The following is a 26,470-nucleotide window of genomic DNA, read 5'->3' as shown; positions in this document are numbered from 1 at the left end:
CAGGACTTGTTCAACGCATTCGCTCAAGTCCAGGCAATCCAGGAGCTGCAAGGCACAGAGCAGGCACAGAGGTGCCAGCTGGCAGGAGCTCAGAAGTGCACAGGGCCGAGCCAAGGCAGCAGCACAGGGCACAGGCAGCGTCCCAGGCAGCTGCGGCTACGAGAGGGCAGAGGGCTGGGAGGCAGCTCAGCCAGGCAGCGCTGGCCATGGGGCTCACCTCCACCAGGAAGGCCAGGGCGGGCAGTTCCCAGTCTGAAATGCCTTGGCTGAGCAGCTCAAAGAGGCAGGATGCCATGCTGCAGCACCAGATGATGGAGACACGGCGCATCTCCCTGGCAGGGAGGAAAAGGCACCATTGCTCCTGGGCCGGGCGGGCAAACCTCTCCCAGGGCTGACTGGCAGAGCTCTGCTCTGCTGCCGAGCACCACGGGGGCACTTTGGGAGGTGGCTGTTCCCGGGCACCCTCCTCTGCCGGCCCTTTCCAGTCTGCTCATCCCTCCCTTGGTGACAAGGCCCCGCCGCCCACGAGCACGGGGACTGTGTGGGGCGTTGCGGGCACAAAGGAGAGGGGCGTTGGGGAGAACGAGGTCTCACCTGGCCAGCAGACCCACTGCACAGTGGTGAGTGTCGGCATGGAGCAGCGTGTCCCAGGCATGCTTGTGTTCCATGGACAGCACCACGTGCTCATAGCGCATTGGGCAGAGCAGGGCCTTCAGGGTCTGCAGCGCAAAGCTCTGTGCAGAGCAAAGGCCGGGTCACACTGGGAGCCCCGGCTCCTGCCCTGGGGCATGGGAGGGACGGGGAGACTGGGAGGACTGGCACGGAGCACCTGTTGGGGTTGGCGGAGAGGCCGTGTTGCTCCTGGCATCCCTGCCAGAAGGTCTCAACCTCTTCTGGCATCTACTGCATGCTGATGTAAGCTTGGAAGAGCAGATGCAGAAAGAGACTGGGGAAATACTCCAGCACGACAGGCGAGCGCCAGGCCAGATTGAAGATTTTCCACAGTGCCACGGTTCCCTGCAAGAAATAAAACAGCCAGAGACAACACTCAGTGGCCAAGACATCCACGTGGCAGGGCCCGAGCGTGCAAGGGAGAGGCCGGGGGAGACACAGGGGGAGCAGCCGGCCTGGTGCCCCTGAGCCCTGCCCCTAAGGCAGGATTCAGCCCAGTGCCTGAGGCAGGGAGATGCAGCTGGGGGGAGCACAGAGAGCTGGCTGCTGGAGAGGCGGCCTGGGGGCTGGCAAAGGCCGGCACCAGAAACTCACAGCCCGGGCAAAGACTCCTGCGTCGTCCCCGTCGGAGGTGCACACGCTGTGCACGGGCCAGGCCCTCAGCACATGGAGGAGCAGCTGCAGCGCTGGCTCCACAGTCCTGCTCGAGGACATGATGGTTCCGCACATGGTGGCGGCAGCTCTGTGGGGTCAGAGCTCTGTGTCAGGGCGGGCTCGGCCACAGCGCCGTGGCCTGGGCAGCTGCAGGGCCCCACGCTGGCCCTCAGCCCTGCCTCTGCCCACTGCCCCTGGCCGGCAGCGGCCAGCCAGCCCACGTGGGTACAGGCCCGGAGGGGCAGGGAGGGAGCGTGGCACCAGGCTCAGGAGCTGACATGGCAGCACTGGAAAACAGAGGAGCCAGAGGATCCTGGAACTGCCCGCCTGTCTGGCAGTCAGCAGGGACAGGCTCTACAGGGTGATGGCCGGTGAAGCCTAAGCCCTCAAGGTACGTGGGGCTGCCCTACCTGTCACACGATGGGGCCCAGCGCAAGAGGGTGATCAGCACGTCACAGGGGTGTTCCTGGGTCAGCTCCAGAAGGGCCTTGTCCAGCCTGTGTCCAGCAGACTCATTGGCCGTGAGCCACTGGTGGATGTACCTCACCATCAGGGCCAGGGCCCTCAGCCCGCCTTCGGAACAACCCCGGGGCCTCCTGTCCCACCCAGTGACCCCCGTGGCTCTCCCAGTCCGTCCCAGTCCATCCCTGAGTCTGCACGGTGTCCATCCCGGTTGTCCGTGTAGCCGGCTCCTTTCAGCCAATGAGAGTGCGTCTCTCTGGTGACTCATCGGTTGCCATGCAGAGTCCCTGGCGCTGAAATCCCGAGGGCGCCGCGCTGGAGTCGGCCGCCCAGTGCCGCGCACTTCATTCCCAGTTAATTCCAGGGCCACCAAAATCCCTCTGAGTGCCATCCTAGTCGCTCTCAGTACTTCCAAAGTCCCTCCCTCCTCTTCTCAAGCTATTCCAAATCTATTCAAAATTAATTCCCAGTTCATTCTCCGTTCAAGACCGGACGTCCAACATCCGTCCCAGTGTGCCCCACCCTGTCCCATCTCTCTCAGCGCCACCCCAATCGCTCCCAGTCCCTCCCTAGCCCATTCCCAGTCCCTTTCCAGCCAAACCCAGCCCTCTCCTCTCTCTCTCCCAGTGCCCCCCAGCGTGTCCACCTCGCTGGTGCCCCCCTCAAGCTCCCAGCCCGGCCCCGGCCGCCTGCTCTGCTCCGTGATGGATTTCTACCCTGCTGCCATCCAGGTGAGGTGGTTCCAGGGCCAGCAGGAGCTCTCGGAGCACGTGATGGCCACCGACGTGGTCCCCAACGGGGACTGGACCTACCAGCTGCTGGTGCTGCTGGAAACGCCGCCCCGGCGCGGGCTCAGCTACAGCTGCCAGGTGGAGCACGTCAGCCTGGAGCAGCCCCTGAGGCGGCACTGGGGTACGGGGGAGCCCCTGGGAGCGCTGGCAGAGCCACTGGGCTGTGCTGGGAGCCACTGGGAGGGAGCTGGAGAGAGCCGGGCTGGAACTGGGAGAGGGGCTGGGGGCTGGGCAAGGGCTGGGCAGGGGTTTGGGGGATGCTGGGGAGGGTGGGATGGGGTTGAAGGGGTCGTGGTGGGCAATGGGAGGGAGTTTGGGGGCGCTGGGTGTGACTGAGAGTGAGTTTGGAGGCGCTGGGTGCAAAGGGCAGGGGGTTTAGAGGATGCCGGTTGCTACTGGAAGGAACTGGAATGAGCCTGGAGGGGGCGCTCGGAGCGCGTTGGTGTGTCCCTGAGAGGTTTTGGGGGTGCTGAGCCCTGCGGACCCCCCTGCGCTCCCCTAGAGATGCTGCCGGACGCCGTCCGCATCAAGATATTGATGGGGATTGGGGGCTTCGTCTTGGGCGTCGTCTTCCTGGCGCTGGGGCTCGGCTTCTCCCTGCGCAAGAAGGTCAGGGCAGGTGCCGGGGGTGGCGTCCCCGCCGTGGTGGAGCGTGTGCGCTCCCGCCGGGGCCCCCAGCCCGGTATCACCCCCTCTTCTCTACGCACAGAGCTCCTGCGGCGGCCGCAGCCCCTCCCCGTGGGCTCGGGCCCGGCCGGGACCCCCCGCTCCGTCCCCGCTCCGCTGATTTTGGGGGGGTCCCGTGTCCCCCCAGCCCCGCTGGCGCTCTGCTCCCGCCCAGTGCCTGCTCCCAGAGCTCCCAGTAAAGCTTCCCAGTTGGGCCCGGGGCCCTTTATTGGGGGGCGATGGAAAGGGGTTTGGGGGGGGGCAATGGGACGGATTTGGGGAAAAGGAGGGGGACAAAGGGTGGGGGCTGGGCCCGGGGGGAGGGGTCGCTGCCCGCGGATCCCGCAGTGCCCGGTGCAGGATGAGCTCCGTGCGCCGCTCCATCTCCATCCCCCGTGGGATGATCCGCGCTGGATAATCCCGGGTGACCCCCAGGGTCAGAGCCCCGTGTTGGGAACACTCCTGGCTGGGGGCTCCACATCTTCCTGGCCCCCCCGTGGACACCTCGATGAAGGCCGGGGGATCCCCGCTACTTTTCCCGTTTCTGCTCCTCTCCTCATCTCCTTCTCTTCCCCCGGGTCAATCGCTCCCCCCCGCCCCACCCTCCCCCGCTCCTCCTCCCGCCTTCTTCCCCTCTTCTCTCTCACATACCCTGACCCTTCCTCCATGGTTTCTTGAAGGGTCCAGTTCCATCGTTCCTTTCCTTGGCTACAGCCCTGAGGGCTTTTCCAGCTGACTTCACTACTGCACTCAGACTGAGAGCAGGGAATCTTGGTGCTTGGTTTCCTCATTCCAGCTGCCTTTGACAGGGTTTGTTTCTGTCCTCAGCTGGTTTTGGCCTCTGCGCTCAGCTCAGCCCTGAGCAGGACCAGCGCAGCTCCATGGTGGGCACTGCTCACTGGATGGCCCCAGAAATTGTGACCAGATCTCTTTATGGCCCCAAGGTGGACATCTGGGCCTTTGGCACTGTGACCATCAAGATGGTGGAAGGAGAACCTCCTTACTTCAGGGAAACGGCGGCCATGGTAAGAGGCAAATTCTGCAGTGGCTGCAGAGGCCTGTGAGCACAGGGGGACCCTGCACTGGGAGCAGCAGCTGGAGGTTTCTGCACATGGGAAGGGAATTCCCAGAGGACTCCAGCCCCAACACAGAAGAATATTCTTCAGTCTCCAGCAACAATTTGCTTTGGGATTTATGTTGTTGCAGCTCATCTGGCTGTGAGGATGACCTGAAAATGTGAAGCAAGTGCATCAGGTCTAATGTTACCTTGCAAGAAAACCCCACATCAACCCCACATCCCGCCCCCAAATCCAACAAGATTTCTGCAGCAGTTTCTAAACGAGTTTTGTGAGATGATTTCCCCCCTGATTCTTCTCACTGGGAAACTTGTTGAAAAAATGAAGATGATTGTTTAACATCCTCATAGTCTAACATATTTCCTTCCTAGTCCAAGCTACTTTCTCTGTGTCACCAAGCCTGAGCTTTCAGCATCACAAACCTCCTGTTTCGTGCCTGGCAGTTTCTGGGATGGGGCATCAGGAATGCATTTACTTGAGTGTCAGTGGCACTGCAGAGATGCACTTGATGTAAGAATCCTCTGAAATAACACAGGCAGACCACACTGACTCTGGAAATGGCCTGTAAATCTGGTGTCCCCATTTGGAGAAGCAAAATGGGCTATTTCTGATGGAGTTTCCTACTGACAGAGTCAGCCAATGAAACTGGCACTCAAGGCAAGATCATTTGGATGTTGCAGTGGTTGTGGCAGCCCCAGGGTTTGGGTTTTTTGGCTGGCATAGCAAAATGAGCTCTGAGCAGCATCTGTGGCAGGGAGGAAAGTGCCCCTGGAGCTGGGGCTGAGGCCCCGGGGTGGATGTGAGCCCGTGTGGGTGTGAAGGGAGCTGGCAGAGCGCTGAGTTTGCTTTCCCTGCAGGCTCGCGCTCTGATCCAGCAGAACGGGACGCCGCAGCTGCAGGAGCCCCGGCGCCTGTCGGCTCTGCTGCGGGACTGCCTCGAGTGCAGCCTGGAGCCGGACGAGGAGCGGCGCTGGGCTGCCCAGGAGCTGCTGCAGCTGAGGGCCAGGGGCTGCAGGGGAAGCAGCAGCGCCAGGGAGGGGTTTTCTTGTGGGGCCCCCTCCGACAGTCTCCAGTCTGGCTGCGTTCCACACGCAGAGCAAGCAGAATCCTCGCCTGCTGTGGCTTGGCAGGCTCCTTTGGAGCTCATCTGGGCCTGGTGCCCCACAGCGAGCAGGGACATCTTCAAGCAGCTCAGGGGGCCCAGAGCTCTGCCTGACCTGAGCTTGGATGTTTCCAGGGAGGAGGCACCTCCCACATCTCTGGGCACCTTCTGTCAGTGTTTCCCCACTCTGCTGGTTAAAAAATTCTTCCTTAGATCTAATCTGAGCTTGCTTCCCCCTCCTGAATTTCAAACCATTTCCCTTTGTCCTGTTGCAACAGATCCTTTAGGAACTTCACTTTGCAAAGTAACAGTTCATTTCTTTCCTTTTTATCCTTTGGGCAGCACCCATTTTTATCATCAGCCAAGCCTCTCTCCAGCCTGACCCCCCTGACCACTGCAGCAAAGCAACTGAGGGAGCATCGGAGGACATGACAATTGACAATTTGGGTGATGTTGGGGGTAAACAGCGTCACTCTTCCAAAAGTGCACGGCCCTCTGATCAGACCAGAGGGGAAGCCTGCCCACGCTTGGTCGCCACAAATCAAAAACGCTCCCCTGGGAAGGGCATAAGGGATCTGTCCAGTGGTAGTGGGACTGCTGATCTTTAATACGGCTCTGCACCACTGACTCGCTTGATATTCCTTTTTAGTTTGCTGGACCACCTCCACGCCCTTCTTTATAGGAGCTAAAGTATAATTGAACTGAAAACAGATAGAGAAGTTGGCAGAACCGAGAAGATGTAATTCTGTGGGCTCGGAGGCTAAAGGATCCAGCCTAAACACTCCGTCGCTCCAGGCGTTACTAGAATCAAAACTGAGGAGGATAGTAAGGCTCTGGGCCAAAATAGGGAAAAAGGCTGACTGAAAGGCAGGGGGAAACTCGCCTGGAGGGAAAGGGATCCCCACAAGACAAGATGACATCAGGTCCTCTGCTGTGCTGGTGTTGAGGCAAATGTGGTCTTGTCCTAAAGACTGAGCCAAGGCACGCCAGACATTGACCTTTGGATGGGGGATGACCCACGGTTTCGAAGATGGCAGCAGGATTCCGTAGGTTGCCAGCAGTAGCAGTAGAATGCCCGGGTTGGGAGCCGTTGGTGACGATGCGGGGGCCATCGGGGAGTTGTACTAAAACAAAAGAGAAATGGTGAAAGTATAAGGAAATCACTCTGATGGTTTTGCCCCAAACAACCAACTTAAATCTGAAGAAGACGGGGAGGAAACAGGAGATGAGGGTCGAGACTCACAAACTAATGGAAAATTGGAAGGAGAAGGAGAAGAGGGAGAAGAGGGCTCTGCTTCAGGAATGGGAGAAAGTTCGGAGAAAAAGGAAGATGTTATAGTGGAGGGTTTCCTCCGCCACCACCAACACACTACCTGGACCTGTGGCACAGCCCCTTTCTGCGTCCCCTGCTTCGGGACGAAGGGCCTGACCCATTTTGAGGGTATCCAGCGGGGGCCTGAGGGACACGCAAGCGTATTCTCTCCCCCAGGTCACCAGGTCAAATGGCCCCTCCGTTCGCCAGGTCTCCAGATCCTTGATAAGGACTGGCGGCCTGGCTTTAGGCTGCAGCTGCTGGTGACTGCCGAAGTGCTGGACCACCGGAGGGTTGGGGTTGTCAAAAGAGCAATTGAGGAAGTTGAGGGTGTAAAGTGCTCTTGACAACCGGATGTGGGGGGTCTCCACCTTCACAGCCGCTTGCTGCCTATCTAAGATCTTCTTCAGGCTCTGGTAGGCCCTCTCCACCATGGCTTGGGCTACTGGGGAATAGGGGATGCCGGTCTTATGTTCCATTCCCCATTGCTGCAGGAAGCTCCGCAGTTCCTTGGACATATACGCTGGGCCATTGTCAGTTTTGATGGCCCTAGGGATGCCCAAGACAGCGAACGCCAGAAGCAGATGCTCCTGGACATCCGCGGCCTTCTCCCCTGTGTAGGCAGAGGCACAGATAGCTCCAGAGAAGGTATCCACTGAGACATGGACGTAACACAATCTACCAAAAGAAGGGATGTGTGTCACGTCCATCTGCCACACCTCACAGCTCGCCAAGCCCTGGGAATTAGCCCCCAAGGCAATGGTGGGCATCTGGTCTCGCTGGCATTGGGGACATGTGGCCACGATCACCTTGGCCTGGTCTTGGGTCAGATGGAATTGCCGGACCAGGCCAGGCACATTCTGATGGAAGAGCTGGTGGCTGATCTTAGCCTGGCCGAACACGTCTGGGAGTGGGCCCACCGTGACTGCAGCCGCAGCCAGGGAATCGGCATGATGGTTGCCCTCAGCAATGAACCCAGGCAGTTCAGTATGCGATCTCACATGCATTATAAAGAACGGATGCTCACGGTGGGAGACTAAATCGACGAGCCTCGTAAGTAGTTCAAATAATTTTTGGTTTGAGACCTCCTGCAGAACTGCTGATTGAGCTCTGGACACTACACCGGCGACATACGCAGAATCTGTTACCAAATTGAAAGGTCCCTGGAACCTCTGGAATGCCCTGATGACTGCGTCTAACTCAGCAATTTGTGGAGAACCCTCCATGATAGCAACATCTGTCTCCCACTGCTGAGTCTGAGGATCCTTCCAAGTCATAACTGACTTTGTGGGATGCTCCCGACGCCTCTGTAAAAACTGTCACGGCATCTAGAGGCTCCTTACTTTGAACCTTTTTGAGTGATAATTTAAACTCCTAATTAAAAAATTTGCGGGCCAGCCGATTTACTGCAATACACCCAGTGTAACTGTCCAACACAAACTGAAGGTTCTCATTAGTTTGCAGCAGTTCATTGAATGTCTTCATTTTTAGTTGGCTCGACTCCAATTCAATTGGTATGTAAATACATTCGAAATCGCATCCTGCCAACTCCCTGATCCTCGATGTTGCTTGGAGGATCAGTTCAGCTACCAGCTCCTGTGCCCTTGTCATTCTTTTAGACTGATGGTGGCTGAGAAAGACCCACTCTGTGAATAAGAGCTTATCTCCCCAGCCTTGGTCCTTCAGCGTCCTGTCCCACTGGTGGATAATGCCATGGAGGTGTGGCAATTTTCCCAGTATTAAGAATCTGAATGGCAAGCCCGGGTGATAACGGTGGGCCTGCCTGGCCGAAATAGCCTTTTGGATCTTCTCCAGAGCTACCTGAGCCTCTAGGGTGAGAGTCCTAGGGGAACTAAGCTCCTCTCCCCCTTTCAACAAATTGAAAAGGGGGGCCAGGTCCTCGGTAGAAATGCCCAGCCAGGGTCTCACCCAATTTAAAGGCCCACACAGTTGATGCACATCCGCAATGATCTGGACATTAGTCCTTATCGCCAATTTCTGCAGCACAATGGTCCGCTTGGTAATTTCAAGGCCCAGGTACCTCCAAGGTGGCATCCGTTGAATCTTGTTCTGCTGGAGCTTGAACCCTGCAGCAACCAACACATTGGTTGTCAGGTCAAGCGCACGGGCAAGGAGACTATCGTCGGGCGCACACACGAGGATGTTGTCCATATAATGATGAATCACGATGGCATCCCCGAGGGCTGCAAAAATGGGGGACAGCAGAGAAACAACGTACCACTGGCAGATCACTGGAGAGTTCTTCATTCCTTGCGGAAGGACCCGCCAGTGGTAGCGCTTGTCTGGGGACTCACGGTTGATGGAAGGAACTGTGAACACAAAACACGGGGCATCGTCAGGGTATAGGGGAATTTGGAAGAAACAATCTTTGATGTCAACAACAGCCAAATTCCAGTTTCGGGGGACCATTGCTGGGGAGGGCATCCCTGGTTGGAGAGACCCCATGTCTGCTATTTTTTCGTTAATTGGCCAAGGTTGGTCAGGAGCCGCCACTTATGTTTATTGGGCTTCTTGATCACAAAAACTGGAGAATTCCAGGGAGACATAGTCTCCACGATACTGCCCTTAAGTAACTGCTCCTGAACAAGCTCGTTGAGCGCCTTCAATTTTTGTTTGTTTAGTGGCCACTGCAAGACCTGTACTGGTTCATCAGTCCGCCATTCCAGCTTCCAGGTCCGGCACTCTTCAGTGGCCACTGCCCAAAAAACCTGGGGAGCCTTGGGAAGGTCAATTTTGGCTCCCCACTGGGCTAAAAGGTCTCTCCCCCAGAGAGGCTCGGTGTAATCTAATACGAACGGGCGCACAGAAGCCAATTGCCTGTCTGGTCCCATAATTTGTACAATGCTCCTTGATTGCTTGGCCAATTGGAGACCCCCTACACCTTGGATCGTTCCAGCCGCGTTTTGCAAGCCCCAATGTGACAGTCACTCCCGAGAGGGAATGATCGTCACATCTGCCCCTGTGTCCCACAGATCCCTCACTATTTTTCGATCTCCCCCTAAAGAAAGTTGACAAGTTAGTCGGGGTTTCTCCCTCCCCACTACCTGTGCCCAGGCCACAGTTGGAGGCGATGTATCTTGGATAATCTTTGCCAGTGCGTCTCCTCTGGCACTGGAATGGCCTGGGCAATAATCTGACCTTTGGGGAGGAAGAGTGGGGGTCGGACATAGTACAGCCCCACCACGCAATGGTCCCGGTCTGTAGTAACCAGCCCCAGGATGATGTGAAGTTCACGTGGTGTGTGCTTTGTATCACCGACAATGGTCCATCTGCACCGTCCTAATTTCCTCCAGCGACTGAGATGTTGCAGATTGGCAGACATCAGCTGAAAATCGCTGTTGGGAAGATAGATTTCCCTAGTTAGCTGCAGCCTGTAAGGGGAAGCAGAGACAAGGTGGTAAGAACAGGTTTAGGCTACAACTCACAGGTGCTAAATGCCAAATCCGATAATAGATAAGTCAAATCCGGTAGCGTGTATGGCGGCTCTCCCTTTACTCCTCCCTCCCCGCTGGATGTTAATTGGCCCGCCTTATTTTTGTCCTGGCGCAGGGAGGGGCTGCGCTCATAAGTTAGTTTTTTGTTCGCTACCTCCCTCCCCATCCTTTTTTCTCAACTCAAGAAACCTGTGCCGCAGGGGACATTGCAGCATCCAGTGCCCCATCTTGACACAGAGATGACAAGGATGGGTTGCCATCGTCCTCCTGCTGGAACTTGGTGTTAAACATCTGTTCGCAGCAGCAGCTTTGGCTTCAGGGCATTTGATGAATGGAAACACTGCAAAAGCCACTGATGTTCTCTAGGGCACATCTTCGGATCCTGAAGGGGAACCTTCCTCGCACAGACTTCTATCATTTGTTCGACTGTAGGTCGAGGGCTCAGGGGGAGAGACCGGATGGCCCCCCTGCATGCCACATTGGCATTCAGGTAGGCCATCAGCCTCATAACATCCTCTCTCTCTCCCGCTCTTCCGGACCCTGAGCCCCTACAAACCAATACAGTCTATCAACAAACACGAGATAAGGCTCCTGTGTGCCCTGCTTCACCTCTTCCACTTCTAGCTGTGATGTGGCAGAGGGGAGCTTGTAAAAAGCACGCTCTGTGGCCTTGCAGGTTTCCAATAGCTGAGCAGAGAACAATACCTTTGCCTGCATCGCCCTGCTTGCCAAAGCCCCGGTGCCCACCAGATGGTCCGTGGATAGTACCAAGCCGTCTACATCGTGAGACATGGCCTGGCTTCCCCAGAGCACTGGGAGAACCTCCACAATCTCCCTCCCCCATTCTGCCGCCCAGACCCTAAACTCCATGGGCCCCAAAAGGCTAGAGGAGAGAGCCCTCAGGTCCGCCGGCACCAGGTCTCCCGGAGCAAGGACTGAGCAAAGGAGACCCCGGAAATACTCCGATTCCCAGAAGAGCTCCCTCTGGGCCTTGCACAGTTCCTTGATCTGGGCCTGTACAAGCGGCACCCACTGGGCCTGAGAACTCCCCTCCCCACTGAGGCAGTATGTAACTGGGGCAGCTTCCAATAAAGGTGCTTGCCCTGGCTTCCGGGCATCCACCACCCCCCCCCCCCACCCTCTGGAACACAAAGTGTGGGAACCGGAAGGAGGAGCGTGGGAACCGGAAAGCAGGGAGGCTGAGGCGGGGCTTGGCACTTAGGAGGGGCACTGGCTTGTGCCTGGCAAGTTGGTTTTCTCCACCTCCGGGGTGGAGTTCAGAGGCGGGGTGGAATAGGGAGGAGGGTTTAGGCAGGAGTTTGCGGGAGGCGGAGCCATGGGCGGAGTAGGGAGAGGAGCAGGGGGAGGAATGGAGGGAGGGGAAACAGGACAAGGGGATGGATCAAGGGAAGGATTGTGGGAGGGAGAAGGGGTCGTGGCGGGAAAAACCATGAGGTCTCCACCATTTTGTGCTCCCTGTGAGCCATCTTGAGCCAGTTCATCAAATCTGACAAACTTAGGAGTGGCAACTGGGGACTTAGGGAGAGGGGCAGAGGGATAGGGAGGAGGGCTCCAAAGAAACTGGCCAGGACTCTTCGGAGGAGGTGGCCGAGCCGGTCGAGAGGGAGCAGGGGCAAGGTGAACCCCCTGCTTCTTGTTGGCCTTAAGAATCCCTCCCAAGGGCTCCTGCCTGAGGGAAGAGGGTGAGGAATGAGGGATAGGAACACAACAACTGGGAGAACTGGGGACCAGACTTAAACGCGATGGACTTTCCTTCAGTTCCCCGGGCGGTCAGAGTGAGGTTAACACTCTGCCCACCCAGCATGCCACGACAGATAATTGGGTTTCCCCAGAGTCGACCGCCTGCTCTAATTTTGCTACAACAGCTGCCCAAAACCGTGGCTCCTTCGCAATTTCTGGGGAAACCTCGGGGAACTGAGAAAAGATCCACTTAATTAACATTTTCAAGTCCTTTTTGGGGGCTTGAGACCCTCCCCCAAGCAACAAACCCTTAACAACACAGCAAACTCTCGTTTGAGTCCTGATCAGACCTGCACCCATTGTCTAACCTCTCAGAAGCACCAGACAATGCTACCTTAAAGGGATCTAGAACTCTTGATGTTGCACTCCACCCGCCCAGGAAAACGAAAACTAAAGCACTTAGGTACATGCCACCGGCCCCTGCTCCCCTTGCTGTCCCAAAGTCTGGGGTTTCAACTCGAGGAAAGGAAGGATGTTGGGCAGTGAGATCTGGCCTGAAGTCTGGGGATTCAGACCCCACGGGAAAGGAAAAATAAAAAACAAGGGGGAGAGGGCTGTCCCCAAAAGACCGGGGCTCTGCCAGGGCTCCTAGGGAGACTGCGACCAGTACCGCCCGCACTGAAAGCCACGACGATGCCACCCCGCTCTGAAACTGTGCGAAAAGCAGTGGGGGGGGGGGGGGGGCGCACCGCGCGGGGGGGAGGTGGATGACCGCGCCATGCCGACCTGTGCTGAAAAGCCGCCCCACGCTGAAATACCCGCAGCAGCTGCTGAACGCCGCACCGAGAGAGCCCGAAGCCTGCCCCGGCGCCGCTGTACAGGGAAACCGCGCGCACGAAAAGCAGCAGAGGGCTCCACTGCGCGGCGCAGTGGGCAGAGTCTGCCGGGCTTCCTGCAGCGCACGAAAAGCAGCAGAGCCACGCGCACGAAAAGCGGAATTGGCAGGCAGTGTCTGCCAGCCCCCTGCCCCGTGCCACGCGGTAATGCCACGCGGCACCAGTGGAGACAGGGCGGGCAGCATCTGCCGGGCTTCCTGCAGCACGTGATCACCACGCGGGAGCTGAAACTGCTTGGGATTTCAGCCCTCTAGGGAAAAGGGTAGGGAGTGGTCCCCAGAGCAGGGCATAAACTCCAAGGGGGGGTTAAAAAGGCAGGGGGGAAACCACCAAGTCTGGGGCTTACCTGACCCAGCGGTGGCACAAGAGAAAACCCGGGCGAGTGACTCTCGTCTTCCGAAGTCCTCCACGGGTGCGGCGAGTTCTGACTTCAGGTCCCCCAGGAGCGCTACCCCTAAAACGGAGTCTGCTGCAACTGAGGGTAGTCTGGCGGCCAGTGGACTCTAAGGAATCTGTCCGTGGGGTCCGTCGGTCCAAACAGCAAGGCGTCCGGCCGTAATCCAGGCCCCAACATTGGACGCCAAACTGCAGCGAGGTGTGGCCTTAAAGTCAGGTATCCGGCTGGCAGAAGGGTGGCCAACACCCAGCTGCAAATGTGGGAGCACCCCTCGGCGTCAGAAGGCTTCGGGCTGTGCTCACAACGGATGGAATCGCTGCTGGCCAACGAGAGTAAAGAGTCCGGACACTCTGTACTTGGGAACTTGTCAGATTTATCGTCAACCAGGGAGTGACAGACACCCAGGTGTTGAATCTAACACGTCTACCAGCGTGTGACCAAGAACAAAGAGTGCAACAGGGTTATAAAGGGGAGGAGGGATCCCAGGGAGGGGTTTACAAAGGACCAATAGGGGAAGGTAGGGGAGCGAACTTAGGATAATTGACATGAGGAAAAACCCAATAGAAACAATGTAAAGGAGGGGCCCCGGAGCCATAGCCAATCAAGTCTCTCTAAGCACAGAAGATTCTGGCAAATGAGGAGGAGTGGGGAGTGATTGACTGGGCCCAGGGAGGAGAACAAATTCATATATAAGGAAACACAGGGGAGGGGAAATCATATAACAGAGAGGATTGACATAAACTGTGGCAGGAGTAACCAAGGTAACCAAATGACAGACAATATCATGGCGAGAGTTGCCATGGGAACATAATAACTGACAGAGCTAAGGTGGGCAAAACTGGGAGGGAAGAACCATTACAGAAAATGGGGGAGCAATTAAACAAACTAATAGAACACACTACAACAAGATATTGCTACAGAATTAGGATTATCAAAATGTTGGATTTGTGGAGGTCTACAAATGGCTGAAAGATGGCCGTGGAAAGCTGAGAGCTTAGCTCCAGAGCAATTTTTAAAATGGAACCATACCTAAATTTCTGGAACATTGAAGAGACCTGAAGGATGAATTTTAAGCCATCAAGTAATTGGAATCATTTGTATAACTCGAGAAGGAAGGAAATTTAATAAAATAATAGGGCATATTCCTTGTAAATCCACACTGGTGGTTAATACAGATAATCGTTCAAAAATTTAGTGACCTGAAAACCCCGTTGGATATTGGGGACCAATAAAAGAAATAAATTGTGAATGGGATGAACAGATTAATTTATGCTGGTACAGAAGTCCTGGAGCTAACCCCCACCAATCCATCGACAGCCTGAGGTCTTATTGGGAACAACTGGAGAAAACTGATAAGAAATGGAAAGCCTCAGATGGGATATATTGGATTTGTGAGCAACGAGGATACAGTGTGTTACCTCAAAAATGGGGAGGAACCTGTACTTTGGGAGTAATACAACCCTCCTTCTTTGTTCTACTGAGGTCTAGGAGCAATGTGCTAGGAACTCCACTGTATGAAACCCTGCAGTGGAATAAAGGAGATTTGAATTTAAATTTTCCAACAGCAGGAGGGAATCAAAAATGGGAGGAGGACGAATGGCCTGCAGAACAAATTATAGCATATTATGACCCAGCAACATGGGCTTAGGATGGGTCATGGGGATATAGGACCCCAATTTACCTGTTGAATAAACTAATAAGGCTCCAAGCACTAGTGGAAGTGGTGTCAAATCACACCTCTGATGCTTTAAAAATGTTGGCCAGGCAATATACACAAATGCGGGCGTTTGTGTATCAAAACAGGATCGCCCTAGACTATCTGTTAGCAAAAGAAGGAGGAGCTTGTGGGAGATTTAATGAATTTAAGTGCTGTGTAGAAATTGATGATTATGGGGAAGCTACCACAAAACTTGTAGAGGAAATTAAAAGAGCAGCTCATGTGCCACTACAAAAGTGGAATTCAATCTTGAAAGCAGATTGGTGGGGTAACCTCTTTGGAAATGTTTGGAGAAAAAAGTTAAAGTTCATGTTGTTATGCTCAATTCTGGGACTTCTGTTTCTGCCTTGTATGATTTTGTAACTATTAGGCTAATCTTTTGAATCAGTGATTCAAAAGATGCAGATTACAACGTCTCTAGATTCAGAATCAGCAGAAAAAGGAAAATCAAGATCTATAATGGTATTAAAAGCTAAATCGACCCCTGTTAAAGAACAAGGACCTAAAAAGATTGAAATAGACCAGGAAATGCTAACTAAACTTGAAAGAGTGTGAAAGACTAGAAGCAGTAATAGAAATGCTGGGAAAGTTTGAAGATGAAAAGAGACAACGAGGAAACAAAAATTCTGAAAAATATAAAAGATATCAGGGCACAGCTTTTTAAATACAGCACAAATAATAATGATCAAAAAGAGAAATGGGGGATTTGTGATAAATAGGTATGATTCATGCTGATAAAAATTGAAACAGTAATCAATATTGATACAGTAATTAATATTTGAGAATAATAAAATAGTTAATAGTTAAAAGTTGTAATGCCAAGGAGGAGAGGGAGAGGAGAGGCTCCACCCCCCCCTTCCCAGCAGATGTTTTTCAAGGACCACAGGAAAGAAGCTGAAGATATAGTTGCTAAAAATGACCAAGAACCTCAGTCAGTCACAGAAAACGCTAATTATAAGGGATTTTTTGCCTTGATATGTAGATGCAGTGATACGTTAGTCTTGGCTTACATTGTACTGGCTTGGTGCGCATGTGTAACCCAAAGGTGAATTAAAGGACAACGAAGAAGACTATAGGGCCTTCATCAGTGACGACCCCCAAAGACTTGTGCGACCACCAAACCGAGTGGTGGCGCAAGCGTGGTAAAGGTGGTGAGGAGGGTGGAGACAGAAAAGTGACGAACAGAAAATAGGAGGAGATGGCATTGACGCATGGCATATAAGGGGTGACTTTCACTTGGCAAGCTTGTACGTGAAGTGGCAAGGGTCATTGAACCCTGCCCTCCGTACCCCGCGGTTGTTTTTGCTTATGCGTTATTATTTGAACCATATTATCCCTTATTTATATATTTTCTAAACTATTTAATTAAAATTGCTGCTACCTTAAATATTGTTTGGGGTTTTTTTATGATGGGATAATTGGGCAAACATAACACCTGCAAGCACAGAAGGACACCTGTCAGGGCTGGGCTGGCTGCTGAGAATGCCTCGGGCAGGAGGATCCTCCGGCAACGAGCCCAGAGCCACTCTGGGCACTGAGGCCTCCGTGTCCCATAGCAACGGGAACACCACGGGGACGTGGCACTGTTCCTGAGACATCCCAGCAGCAACTCACGCAGAAACCGCCTGGAAGGTTCTCCTGTGTCACAAAGGAGCACAAAGAACCCTCCCAGGGCACAGCCTATGGCCCAAAGGGTGCAAGAGGAACTCGGAAAATGAAGCAAACAAGGACACCCCATAGCCCAGCCTGAACACTGAGGAGGAGCAAGGACGGCACCAAACCAAAGGAAACGTGACCTTTAGTCACTGATACTTCTGACTAAAAGCAGCAAGCCTTGTTTCGTCTGGGATCTTTGTTCTAGTTCTAAATGCAAGCAAGTTTCTCCACTCTAAATACACAGAAGGCAGGAACTGGGGAGGAGGTGGGATTAGGAAGGAGGAGGAGGAGGATGGAGAGAGGAAAAGGAGGAGCAGGAAGAGGAGGAGCGGGAGCAGGAACAGGAGGAACAGGAGGTTCCAGTGCCCCCTGTGGCCGCAGCCACGGGACCATCGCCCCCAGCTCACCCTGCACGTGAGCGGGGAGGGGGAGCTCGTCCCAAATCCATTGGGGGGTCCCGGTGAGGGTTTTTTATTGGGGTGTGTTTGGAGCTCACAGATTGTGAAGTTGACCCCAAATATCATCTGGTGACCCTGGGAGGTTTTTTTCTGTGTGTGTGTAGGTTTGGATCTTGCAGGAGCCCAAAGCTGAGCCCCTTGGGGGATCTTTGGGGGCCCATGCGGCCATTGCCCAGTATGGGCAGGGGAGGACATTGGTCCTGGGGACCCCCGGGAGAGCAGAGGAGGGAAACCCCTGGGACCCCCAGAGTGGGGAGAGCAGAGAGGGGCAATCCCAGAGCAGGGGGACCCCGGCAGACTGGAAAGGGGGGGAGCCTGGAGAGGAGGGATCCCTGGGATCCCTGGGATGTCAAAGCAGAGCATCAGGGTAGAAGGGACCCCATGGACTCCCAAAAGCCCCTGGATCATCCCTAAGCAGGACGCCGGAGAATGAAGAACCCTTGGAACCATTGGACCCCTGTGATCCCAAGGAAAGGAAACCTCTGGAACCCCAAAAGTGGGGAGATCTGCAATAGGGAACTCCTGGGAGAGTTTTTTTTGGGGCTGAATCTTGATATGTGGAGCTTTTCATGGACACAAGACTCCTGCTGAGTTCTAGAGATGGACCTGGCCAGGAGGAGCCGCTACTCCAAGGCGCTCCCATCTTGGTTTCCCCCAAACCAGGGTTTGTCATTCCCAAGCTGTGGCCAGATGGAGGAGGAGGAAAAGCCCCAGAGATCCCTCACAAGGAAGGGCTGCAAACCCAGCCCAGGGAGGTGTGGGGAGGAAAGAGCCCCCCTGAGCCAGGAAGGCGGCCGGAGATGCAGCCAGATCTCAGAGCTGATGGAGCCTCATGGCAGGGAGAAGCCCCACAAGTGCTTGGAATGTGGGAAGGGTTTCAGCTCCAGCTCCACCCTGATGGAACACCTGAACATCCACATTGGGGAGAGGCTCTGTGAGTTTGGGGAATGTGGAAAGAGCTTCAGTGGGACCTCTGACATCAGCAAGCACCACAAGATCCACACTGGAGAACGGCCCTAGGAGTGTTTGGAATGTCAGAAGAGCTTCAGGTGGGATTCAGAGATCGTCACTCACCAGCACTTCCACACCAGGGAGAGGCCCTGCGAGTGTCCCGAGTGTGGGAAGAGCTTCGTGCGCTGCTCCAGCTCCATCCCCCATGGGAGGATCTGCGTTGGACGATCCCCAGTGACTCCCGTTGGGCAGAGCCCTGGTGACCCCTGTTCTGGCTGATCCGTGTTGGGCAGGGGGAAGGTGTTGGAGAGATTTCTTTTCCTTCTCCTTGTGCTGCTGTGATTTGGTTGGTAATAAATTCCCTCCGTGTGCCCAGGCCGGGTCTGTTGTGCCCGTGCGGGATTTGCTGAGGAATCTCTCCCGGTCCTTGTCCCCAGCCAGGAACCCTCGGTTCCATTTTCCTGTCCCTGTGCGGCTGCGGGGGCAGGGACAGAGCGGCTCTGGGGGTGCCTGGCATCGGGCCAGCGTCACCGCTCGCCACGGGCAGCCCTGAGATGCCGCGAACCTGGGCACGCATTGCTGGGCTCACCTGAGCTCCCACCTGCCCTGCGCCCCAAGGTTCCCCCTGCCCAAAAAACCTCCAGCCCGGGGCTGCAGCGTCCCGGAAAGGCCTCAGCCAATGGCAGCGCAGGCAGGAGGCAGCGCAGCCAATGAGAGGTCGGGGCGTTGGATTGCCTCATCGGTTGCCGGGCAGAGCCCGTGGCCGATCGCTGCCCAGAAGAGGCGGCAGCCAATGAGAGCGCGCGGCGCTGCCGAGCCCGCCCTGCTCCGGACTGGCGCTCCCAGCGCAGCGCGGCTGCTTTGGGGCTGCTGCTCCCTGCCCGGCCCCGGCCATGGGGCGAGGGGTGGCAGCTGGGGCCCTGCTGGTGGCACTGGTGGTGGTGGGAGCCCCCCCGGCTGCGGGCGCGGAGCTCTCGGGTGAGCGGGGGCGGGAGGCGCGGGGACGGGGGGGAGAAGGGGGAAAAGAGGGGAAGGGAGGAGCCCGGAATGGAGGGGGAGGAGGAGGGGACCCCCAAAGGGAGAGTGGGAGGGGCTTAGGGGTGGGGGGAGGAGAGGGAGGGGTGGGAGAGGGTGAAGAAAGGGGGAAAAGGGGAGGGGATGACCCCAAAACTGAGCCCGAGAAGGCCGGAGATTGGGGGATTTATGGGGAAATGGGGCTAGAAAAGTGATTTGGGAGTGGCTGGATGTGGGAGAGGATGTGGAAGGGGAAATGGGAGAAGGGCGGCAAAGAGGAAGCAGCAGCGCGGGCAGGAGGGTCCCGTGGCGGCCGTGGGGCACAGGGGGTGCTGAGTAAGGATCCGGGATGGGCCCCGGTGCTCTAGGGGTGATGCTGGGGGTGCTGAGGGGAGCACATCCCTGAGCTGTGTGCTGCACTCACAGGGGTGTTCCAGTGGATGCATAAGGCCTATTGTCTCTTCATTAACGGCGCTGAGAAGGTGAGGTTGGTGGTAAGGTTCATCTACAACCGGGAGCAGTTCGTGACGTTCGTCAGCGACGTTGGGCACTTTGTGTGGTTCACCCCCTTAGGGGAGAAGAATGTCAAGAAGTAGAACAGCGACCCGGCTATAATGGAGTTCATGCGGGCTCACGTGGACAGGTGCCGGCACAACTACGAGATTGCTGCTCCGATCACCGTGGAGCGCCGAGGTGAGCGTGGAGCAGAGCGTGTCCCCTTGGTCCCTGCCCTCCCAAGGACCGTGGAGCCCCTCAAAACCTCCCCAAGAATCGCCCCAGAGCCCTCAGCCCTCCTTGTGCCCATCCCCGGGGCCTCCGGTTCCCCCCATTCCCTCCCAGTGCCTCCCAGGGCTCCCTCCCGCGTCCATTTCAGCGACGCATTCAGCTGAGGCTTCCCAGCCAATGAGATCGCGTACCGCTGATGACTCATCTGTTCCTTGGTAGATCCCCAGCGCCGAGTGCCCCGCGCTGGACGCGGCCACCCAGTGCCGCGCACTTCATTCCCAGTTGCTCCCAGTGCCACCACAGCCCCTCCCAGGCCTTCCCAGTCTCATCCATGCTCCCCAAGTCAATTCCCAGTCTATTCCCAGTTCCTTCCAGTAGCCCCCAGTCCCTCCCAGTCCATTCCGAGTCCCTCCCACTCTATTCCCAGTTCCCTTCCAGCCCATCCCAGCCCTCCCCTCTCTCTCCCAGCGCCCCGCAGTTGATCCCAGTGTGTTCCTGCTGTCTCTTTCTCTGTCTCTCCCAGTGCCCCCCAGCGTGTCCATCTCGCTGATGCCTCCCTCGAGCTCCCAGCCCGGCCCCGGCCACCTGCTCTGCTCCGTGATGGATTTTTACCCTGCTGCCATCCAGGTGAGGTGGTTCCAGGGCCAGCAGGAGCTCTCGGAGCACGTGGTGGCCACCGACGTGGTCCCCAACGGGGACTGGACCTACCTGCTGCTGGTGCTGCTGGAAACGCCGCCCCGGCGCGGGCTCAGCTACAGCTGCCAGGTGGAGCACGTCAGCCTGGAGCAGCCCCTGAGGCGGCACTGGGGTACGGGGGAGCCCCTGGGAGCGCTGGCAGAGCCACTGGGCTGTGCTGGGAGCCACTGGGAGGGAGCTGGAGAGAGCCGGGCTGGGACTAGGAGAGCGGCTGGGGGCTGGGCAAGGGCTGGGCAGGGGTTTGGGGGATGCTGGGGAGGGTGGGATGGGCTTGGGGGGGTCCTGGTGGGCACTGGGAGGGAGTTTGGGGGTCCTGGGTGTGACTGGGAGGGATCGCAGTGAGCCCCGAGGGGCTGGAAGGAGATCGGCGATGGCAAAGCGGGGCTCGCCATGAGCTCGGTTGTGCTGGGCACAGACTGGGAGGGCTCTGGCTGAGTCCTGCTGGGGCTGCCAAGGGACTGTGAGAGGCTTTGGGGGTCCTGGGGCGCTGGGGGCATCTGGGAGGGGGCTGTGGGATGCTTAGAGGGACGGGAGGGACTTTGGTGGCTCCTGGCCAGGACAAAAAGTGATCGGAGGGAGGTTTCAGGGGGTCCTGGCTGGGCTGGGGGCCACAGGGAGGGCTCTGGGAGGGGCTCGGGGTGTCGGTGAGAGCTTTTGGGGGTGCTGAGCCCTGCAGACGCCCCAGAGATGCTGACGGGCATCGGGGGCTTCGTCTTGGGCTTCGTCTTCCTGGCGCTGGGGCTCGGCTTCTCCCTGCGCAAGAAGGTCAGGGCGGGTGCCGGGGGTGGCGTCCCCACCGTGGCGGAGCGCGTGCCTCGCCGTTTTTCCACCCCCCCAGAGCTGCAGCCCCCCCGGCCCCGTCAGCATCTCTCCCTCCCCATATCCTGCACTGAGTAGGGAGGGAGAGCTCAACCCTTGTTAGGAATATCTAATTAATTTAAAATAACTAATACTTTTTAATTTTAATAAAATGTTATTTTATTTATGAAAACATCATATAACTTAAATTTATATAATTTAAAAAATAATTTTATATTTGTGAGAGAGTTGGTTCCGAAATTTCCCTCATCTGCCTCAGGATCGTCATTTGGGGACCACTAAGAAAAGACCGCCCCTGTCTTAAATCTCTGGCTCCAAAGGAGAAAGTCACATGCCAACAACGCCCTAGATCTGAGAGCGTTGCTAAGCCATTGTTCTCACAGGTGTTGTTTGCTGTGTGCTACACTGAGCCCAAGGAGAAGAAGAAGGGGGCGTCACAGACATTTCTTCACAGAAATCCTTTCTTTCGGATTTCTGCGTCTTCTGGAGGCCAGAGGCCTCAGAAGAGAAGGTAAACAATTATTATCAGATGCTGTGGAATGCAACAGGGGTTTCTTGATTGGCTCATGCTTCTTGTTTATAATTAAGGGCCAATCACATAATGCAAGCTGGGGACCGAGTCCTTGGGCACAACTTTGTTATAGATTCTTTCTATCTAAGCTTAGCTTAGCAGCTCTGCAACCTCTCTCTTTATTCTTATTAGTATAGTTATAATGTATTATATATTATATATCAATAAATTCAGCCTTCTGATCTAGAAACAAGATTCACCGTCTCTCTCTCACCAGCAGCGACCCACTCAGGACGCTGTAATAAGGGGGCACCGTGCCCTTTGTGCAACAACAGCCTTGGGAGCTGTCCCACCTCTCGGCCTGGCTGGACTTCTCCTGAGTTTCAGGTGGTCCCCCCACAGAAGACCCTCACCTGTTTTACAACCACCGTGACAGACAGACTGAGATGGAAGGAGCCTCTCCATCAAGGACTGAGACACGGAACCCCCATGTGGAAAGGCCCCTCTGCTTCTTCCAAGGACTGGGACTGAAACCCCCAGCCCGGGGAGGTGTGTGGGGGAGGCAAGCTGACAAAAGCGAGATGTTTGCCTGCAGGTTGTGACCCCTGGACCAAGAAGACAGTGGCTCTCATTTACTGCTGAACGCATGGACTACCTGTTACATTTGTTCCTTATTGTATCCGTTTCCCCCCCCTCACAATTTCCAATGGAGTTATCATAATATAAACTCTGAGTTAGCGAGAGACTTCAAGATCTCCCACACGTAACAGGCGGATCCTCGACTGGACTGGACCAAAGGACTTCATCTCTACGTTTGGTATCTCTATCCCTCTCTTTCTCTCTCTCTCTCTTTTGTCTCTCTCTTCCCCCATCTTTTTCTCTCCCTTAATCCCTCTATCGCGTGTCGGTTCTTTGTGCATCCTGAGATCAAATCCATGAACCATCACAAAACCCGTCCATGAGAACGGATCGTGACACCCCCCGAGGACCCCTCCCCAAATTCCCCCCCAAAGGCCCCCAGCACCCCCAGACCCCGCTAAAACCCCCTCAAGTTTCCCCCAGACCCTCACCAAATCCCCCCCAAGTGTCCTCAAGACCCCTCCCCAAATTCCCCTCACGACCCCTCCAGGACCCCTCACCTGTCCCTGCGCCTCCTCAGCAGCTCCCGGAGCCCCCCGTCCTCTCCCAGCGCCTCCCCCGCTCTCTCCAGCGCCTCCCGCAGGACCCGCCCGAGCCCGGGGCGGCTCCCGGGGGTCCCTGAGGGGGTCCTGGGGCTGGGGGGGGAAGGGGGGGGGGGGTGCCCGCTCCATGCCCGGCCCCATAGTCAGGGGGCACCTCTTCGGGCTCGGCTCTCATTGGCTGGAGCGGTACGGGGAGGGCGGGAGTTGCTGAGGGGAGTTGGCCGGTGATTGGTTGCTTTCATAGAGGGCACGGTGATTGACATTAGATGGGCGGGGTAGGCAGGCTTTGCCGAGGGGAGGCGCGCGGTGATTGGTTGGATAGAGGCAAAGAAGGCGGGAGTTGCACAGGGGAGACGCCCGGTGATTGGTTGGTTCAACTCAAGAGAGGTGGGAGTAGCTGAGGGGCGGCGTGCGGTGATTGGTTGGTTTGGGGCGGGGTGCGCTGTGTTAATTAATTTGGGAGATGAAGCGTGGTGATTGGATGGTTCGGAGCGGGGCACGTCGCTATTGGCTGGGAAATGCCCAGCATTTTTTAGGGAACACACCTCATTTTTTGGCAAAAAACTCTTGGATTTTTAAGGAAAAATTCCCGTTTTTTTCAGCAGACACATTTCCAGATTTTTTGAACCCACGTGACCCCAAATAACCCAAATAACCCCAAAACACTCGAAATAAACCCCAAAGAACCCCAAAAAACCCCAAACAAATCAAGATAATCCTAAAAAACAAACAAAAAAGTCAACTTAAACCCAAAAATCCCCAAATGATTTCAAGTACATCTAAAAAACCCCCATATACACCAACATAAACCCCAAGAACCCCAAATGATTCCAAATAAACCCACATAAACCCAAATAATCCCAAACAAACACAAATACTTCTAAATACACCCAAATAATTCCAAATAACCCCAAATAAACAGAAATAAACCAAGTAAAAACCAAGATAAACCCTAAATAGTCCATAAATAAACCCAAATAAAGCCCAGTTCCTCCCGTCTTCACCCCAAACCAGATTCCGACCAATCGCAACGCGCGGCATTGATGACAATCCAGTTGCTGGGCACAAACTCAGGGCACTGGCCCCGCGCTCCTATTTTCAGCCAATCAGCGCCCGGCCCGACTCTGACTCATCAGTTGCTGGGCTCACACCAAGGCCTCTCACTGCGGTAAATACTCAGAGACCGCGCGGGGTAATTTCCAGCCAATCAGAGCGTGTCTCGCTGAAGACTCATCAGTTGCGAGGAGCAGAATTTGGGGGGGGGGGAGGTGACCCTGGGGATGGGCTGGGGACCCCAAATTAATCCAAAACGGGGTCGAGACCCCAAATCGGAGAAGGAGGAGCCTGAAGACCCTAAAACCAAACAATGGGGAGGGGACTGGGGGAACGATCAGAAAGGGGAGTAGTGGGGAAAAGAGGGGGGTGGGAGACCAAATTTGAGCTGGGAGGGAGATGGGACCCCCAAGTTGAGGTGGGAGGGGGATGGGATCCCAGAACTGAGCTGGGAGGTGGATGGGACACCCCAAATTGAGCTGGGAGGGAGGTGGGACCCCCAAACAGGATGAAGCCAATTTTGTTCCTAGAATATGTAAAGTACTTTATGGATATGCAAAAAGTCTAGGAATATGCAACAGGCTGATGTAATGGGAGACAAGGACCATTGGGCGAAGATTGTTATGGCCACCAAGGCCCCCCAGTTATTTTCGGGGACACCCCTTAATTAATCTGGTTTTAATTACATCAGCCTGTTGCATATTCATAGACCCTCACACATATCCATAAACTAATTGACATATTTTAGGAACTAGTTCACACGGCCCATCCTTGGCGGTGTCTCCCCATTTCAGGAGCCTCCACTGAAATGGAAAATGTAACCCCCCTCCCTTTGATGATGATGATGATTATTAGTAGTAGTATTAATAATAACAATAAACAACTATAAAAATAATAATTAATTTTGAAATTGAGGAGCTCTCAGGCAAAGATGTGGGAGTAGAAATAACAGCTCTTTATGAGGAAATATTAAAAATACAAATGCAGTAGCACAAACAAAAACAACAGTGAGAGAGTGTCATGGTTTGACACTGGCATAATGCCAGTGCCCCCATGAAAATACCCTCTCCCTGGTTTCTACTGTGAGATGTGACCAGGAATAAGCAAAGCAGGCTCCCACTTAGAAATAAAGAAGAATTTATTAACTAAACTACAAGGGGAAAAAAAAATAAACACACAAGGAAAATGAAAATTTTACAAATACATCTCCCCCTCCTCCCCACCAACTCTCCAATACAATACAATACAATACATTCCCCAAATCACCAACTCTCGGTCCGGCACCACCCTTCAAACAATCAATCTTCAGTTCATCAAGAGGAGAGGAGTCCTTCTTGTGCCATGGTGACCTCTTCCTTTCATGTCCAGTGCTCTCACCACTGAACACAGACCAGAGCTGCTTCCAGGGTCATCTTTTAAGGATGCCTTGTCCCATTCCAAAAAGGGCACAGTCTCTCCTTCGGGACACCTGCCCCTCCCAAATTATTCCCCCTGGGGCCGAGGGGCACCAACACTGAACCCTCTTGGCTCCAGGGCATTGCCCCCCCTGGATACAGTCTCTGTATCACAAGGAAACATGGTTCTGTCCATGGCTATACAAAAAGAGTCCAGCAAAGCAGCCACTCCATCATCTCTTCCACCCGAGTTCTTCTCTATTCTTTTCATATCTCTCCCTTGCTCAGACCTTCAACACTTGCTCAGTTCCCTCTTCATCTTCCACTCCATCTCCCCTCCAGGAAAGGTCAATGCTCTGCAATGTTTTCATTGTCCACAAAGGGGTTAAAAGCTCCTGCAAGCAGCCAGACACCCAGGCAGGCTGTGCTGGCAACACCTGATATCAAATTTCAAGATAACAGTCCCTGGCACGGCTCTCTCTCTCTCTCCCTTCATCTCTCTGAGGGGGGGGGGGGGGTGGGCAGGAAATACCTCTCAGTACTTCTTCCATTCTTCCACCCTTGGGCCAGGCCTACCTCCCATCTCTGTCCCAGGCCCGGCCACCTCACGGCCGTGTGGCTCCCCATCCCCCTGCCAAGCCAGCAGCCGGGACAGGGGAAGAGATCCAAACCCTTTTCCCACCGGAAATCCAAAGAGAGCCTCCCAGGGGAGAGCTCTGCTTTAAACCCTTGTGTTCTCGGAGGCGGATCTAATGTCCCAGGGGCCAAACCAGGTGCCAATATTAAAATCTGAGCACCCATTGGTTTGACCACAACATCCTAGACAACCTGTTTCCCGTCAAATCACCACACAGAGTCAGAATACTCTGGGAATCCATGAAAAAGGTTGATCCTTTGGAATCCAGTGGGAAAAGATTTATCCTCTAGGAATGCAGTGGGAAACGGTTGATCATCTGGGAATCCATTGGAAAAAAAGGTTGATCCGTTGGGAATCCAGTGGGAAAAGCTTGATCCTCTAGGAATCCAGTAGAGAATGAGGCTGATCCTTTGGAATCCAGTGAGAAAATGACTGATCCTCTGGGAATCCAGTGGGAAAAGATTTATTGTCTG

At 55.1% G+C, this 26,470-nt stretch overlaps 1 pseudogene; it reads right to left on the bottom strand.

The window, feature by feature from the left end:
• LOC134432728 (zinc finger protein 850-like) overlaps positions 1-26,470 on the bottom strand; it is a 154,440-nt pseudogene that overhangs the window by 40,380 nt on the left and 87,590 nt on the right.

This window comes from Melospiza melodia (assembly GCF_035770615.1).
Source record: "Melospiza melodia melodia isolate bMelMel2 chromosome 7 unlocalized genomic scaffold, bMelMel2.pri SUPER_7_unloc_1, whole genome shotgun sequence".
Taxonomy (NCBI): Eukaryota; Metazoa; Chordata; class Aves; order Passeriformes; family Passerellidae; genus Melospiza; species Melospiza melodia.
This window is presented reverse-complemented; position numbering and strand designations above follow the sequence as displayed.